The sequence below is a fragment of the Cariama cristata genome, unplaced genomic scaffold, assembly GCF_000690535.1.
Source record: "Cariama cristata isolate BGI_N322 unplaced genomic scaffold, ASM69053v1 scaffold17219, whole genome shotgun sequence".
NCBI lineage: Eukaryota > Metazoa > Chordata > Aves > Cariamiformes > Cariamidae > Cariama > Cariama cristata.
In genome coordinates this window covers 662-4,869 of record NW_009635407.1, presented here as the reverse complement: position 1 = coordinate 4,869, position 4,208 = coordinate 662, and the positions used below count along the sequence as shown (strand labels likewise).

Below are 4,208 nucleotides of genomic sequence, written 5' to 3'. Positions count from 1 at the left end.
GTGTATCTGGAAGATATGTTTTTCCCATAAATACAACTGTGATTTTAGTACAGTCAAAACTCATCCCTTCCCAATAAGGATAACTGATATGGAAGTCCTTTGGTCACTCCAGATTTTAGAAAACTGCTTGATGCTGAAATGCATAGGTTCAAGCCTTCCTGGAAACCCATTTTGGGGAAACATCATAATTTCTTTTTCCAAAAGAATGACCTGAAATCCAGTTGACCACAAATGCTGCGAAAAGTTTTCTTTCGTACAGGAAGCCCAAAATCAAGGTACTTGGGAAGAACACAGCGTTTCAGATATGACAGCTGTCTTGTCTTAGGGGTACAGTGAATTAATTACTCATACAAATGGCCTGCAGCAGCTCTGTGGAGTGCTCATATTATTGGAACAATATCAAAGAGGCTGAAGCATAGCTCAAATAAAGTTATTGTTTAAAGTGATTGAGTCTGTCCTATAACTGTATTGCTTGGGTGCAAAAGCAGTGTTTTAATACCACAGAAACTTGCTCTGGATCAAAATCAAAACTGGTCGGTTCCTCTTTCACCACTATGAAGTTCCAAATAAACAAAAAACCATTGGGATTTAGATTTAATCACTGTGCTATTCCTTAGTGTCTCTTACTGTCAGGCCCAGATATCCGTAGCGTTAACTGGGGAACGGCCTGTATATGTATAATGTTTTTGATGTACTCTGCCTTAACGTTTCGTAAGTGCTTTGCTTTCTGAAGAGCTAAGCAGTCAGTTTGGCCGGAGTTCAACGTGGCCATATGCACATATACTTTCCTAGTAGGTTTTGCTTTCACAGCTTGTCTACATGGAGAAGCTAGATTAGCGTATGAATTTACAACACACTAGCTACTGCGTATGGTTGAAGCACAGGCTACGCTGAACCCCATGAGCTACAACTTTCTGTTCAGCTTCCTGGCTGCCAGGAGAAGCTAAAATTAGGAATAACTACAGGAAAACTGCCCCATTTTATGTTCTGTCTTGCTCAAGCCTAGTCTATTCAGATTGTATGCAAGATGGCTTGAGCTGATGTTGAGCTGCCATGTTGTTCCCCTTTCTTGAGAAAACTCAAGCTATGATTGTAAATGTCTGCCAAGATTTAAAGAGGATTTTCAAATGATGGCGAGGACAGTGGTGAAATAAACAAAGGTGCAGTTCCCACTTTCCACTCATGGAAAAAGTGATAGCTGCATTGCTCTGAGGCCTGTGTTGACTGTAGAAACTACATGGAAAGTACTACAAAGATTCAGCGGTGGCGCTTAGAGGAAAGATTATGTGCCAGGATTATGTGTTGGGACAATATCTTCCATCCAACACACATGGGAGTACCTTGAAGTCGCATCTGAATTTAATGATGTTAACATCAGCAAAAGGTCCACTTGAGTAGTGTTAACAAAACAGCATGGAATAACATATTTTACAATTTCCAGCCATTCTACAATATATGTGACAATGACTATGTGCCCCTCTCAATTATTATGAAAACAAAATCAGATCTTCATTTAAGAGACTTAAATAACAAAAATATCAAAATTTTGTTTTATATTAGTATATTTCCATTGTCCCAGATGACAATTCAAAAGCTCTGTTAAGTCCCATTTATGCTACAGCCCACCTATGAAAATCTGCATTCTGGTCCATTTTCTAACCTCTGTAAAACGGTGAAAGCGGGGAAGAGACGCAAGTCTCTATTTGTACCTTGTACAAATAGCAGAACTAGCAACATTGCTTGAAGAGTCGATTCTACAAATCTCCAGACTGGCTGCACAGAGGCAGCTTAAGTAAAAGTAAAAAAAAAAAAAAAAAAAAGCATCAGTGTAAATGGACTTGTTACATGCAAACTTCTCAATCTTGCATTTCTGTTATCACAAGCTGCTTGCCTGTTGAATTAGTGGTGTGATTTCAAGCAGCCGTGGATTTTCAGGGAGGATTGAGGACAGATGGTCTCACTGTGATATTGTACCTTTTTCATTATAACTTCCCTAAGTTTTTAGAAGTTTGTGGCTTTGTCCCCAGGCCTTTCCCCTCTTCAACCTTTGATTCTCAATCATTGGGGAAAAAAATGTCAATAATCCTTAGAACAGCTGAAGTGACATATACTCAAGGAATAGGCAAAGATCCTCGTCCCTTGGAGATGAAGAAAGGGACAGCTGGAAGGTACTAGATGGTTTCTGACAATGAAAAAAAGGCACTTCTGTACCAGAAACTGCTTATTGAAAAAAATAAAATAACTCCCAAGGTAGGTTCTGTAAAACATATGATACTGTGGCTGTGGTTAGATGGCTTCGGTCCAGGCAAAAAGAATAGATGAGAGACGGGTTAGCTCTACCTCTGCAGATGGTAAAGCAGTAGGATGTGTATTATCTCCCCCAGCAGTGGAGTGAACTCTCCCAGACATGCAAATTCTGCAGAACTACCAGTGATAGCCACTGAAAAGTTGGCTGTAGCAAATCTGTTTGAACTCAAGAGCACTTACCAACAGTTGAAGGACATTACAGTCAACTGATTTGTTTAGTGTAGACAACACTTGAAAATAACCCTGGCTGTCTGGAGTGAGTTGTTCTGTGTTTGTTAGTTTTGTCTTTAGTTACTGCCTCTTTTATATGCCTTTTGTGTATCGTTCATCTGGAAGTTGAGTACTTTCTTGCTTACTCTGTCAGCTTTTTTTTTACCCCATTACAGGGTCATCTATGAAAAGCTTTGAAGGTTTGACTCACAGGCATGGAACAAAATTTGTTTCAGGTGATAATGTTTCCCAGTAGGAGAGTGTTTGGATTGTTGGAAAAGTAGTTTGTTATGAGAATATAAAACCAGTTTCCAGGATGAACAAGGGAATTGTTTTGATCCTTTGCAGTACAGAGTTAGTGAGCAACAGCCTGAGGGGGTCAACTCTAAATCAGGCTGGATAATTCCTTGCTTTCATTTTGATATCCTTTTGCCTCCATCCAGCCCATCTCTACAAAATTATTTTCCTTGTCCTATATCTAGCTGGGGTCTGGAAAACTACTATCAATATTGCAAGTGTGTGGCCTGGAGATTTAAAATTGGTGTGACTTGAGCGTTTCATGAAACTCCAAGAGTGGGTTGTACAGGGGGAGTACCTCCTCACTGAGCACAGTATGATCAGGACCAAGTGGGAAGGGTGTAATTAAGCCATGATGATCAAGGGACCCTTTTCTGTTGGGTGTCTCAAAACAACTAACTGAAGGAGACATAATGCCTGTTTGCAGTGAGCAGCCTGTGTTTACCTGGGCACATGTCAGGGAGGCAGAACAGAGTGTCCTGCCCCATGAAGGTGGGGGGTGGTTCCCTGTGTTAAGTACCCTGAAACCACAGAGATCAACTGCCCAGGTGCAACTGCTGAGAGACCGTGACATCCTGTGCCTGGTCAAAGCACAAAGTGAAGTGGGTCTGGGGCCTACCCTGATACCCCTACCACCTTCTGGAACGTTCCAGAAGGAGATCACAGCATGTGTGCAGGCATGGAAATGAGTCTCCACCTCCGGGAGGAGCCCAGAAGACCCCGACCCTATAAAAAGGCGACCGACCCTCAGCCATGGGGCATGATCCTCTGCCCTGGACCCCGGCGGACTGACTGACCAAGAAGACATCGCTGGATCCACAGGTGGTGATCCTATCTCTTTGTTTTCTCTCTTTCTTTCTTTCTTTTCGCTTTTTCTCCTTCTATTTCAGATCTTTTATGAGAATTTGCCTAGTCTTTTTGTTCCTTCCACCACAGTTTTAAGGAAATTTTGTAATAAAGTTAATTATTTTGTTTCTACCTCTGGAGATCCTGTGGCCTCTCCCACGAAGTGCGCAGAGTATTGTAAAAGACGACCTGCTCCCACCCATGCCAAGACATTAAAACTGGTGTAGTTGGCAGGATTCGAACCTGCCCAGGGAAACCCCAATGGATTTCCAGTCCATCGCCTTCACCACTCGGCCACAACTACTTGTTTTTTGGGGTGTGGTGAAAGTTATGTTGAGATTTATCAGGGCTGTGTCCACTGAAGCCAACAGTAACCTTTTTTGGGGTGTGGTGAAAGTTATGTTGAGATTTATCAGGGCTGTGTCCACTGAAGCCAACAGTAACCGCTTTATTGTCAGGGTGGTTGATGAATGTGCAAAAGGTGAAGGAATACAATGGATATTCCAGACCCCCTACTACACTCAAGTGAATGGGACAATGGAAAGAAC

The 4,208-nt window shown here is 42.0% G+C and overlaps 1 non-coding gene across 1 annotated transcript; it reads right to left on the bottom strand.

Annotated features, from left to right (window-relative positions):
* Positions 1-3,882: 3,882 nt before the first annotated feature.
* TRNAS-GGA lies at positions 3,883-3,964 on the bottom strand. The gene has a single exon. It is a non-coding gene; the product is annotated as a tRNA-Ser (tRNA).
* Between the last annotated feature and the right edge of the window lie 244 nt (positions 3,965-4,208).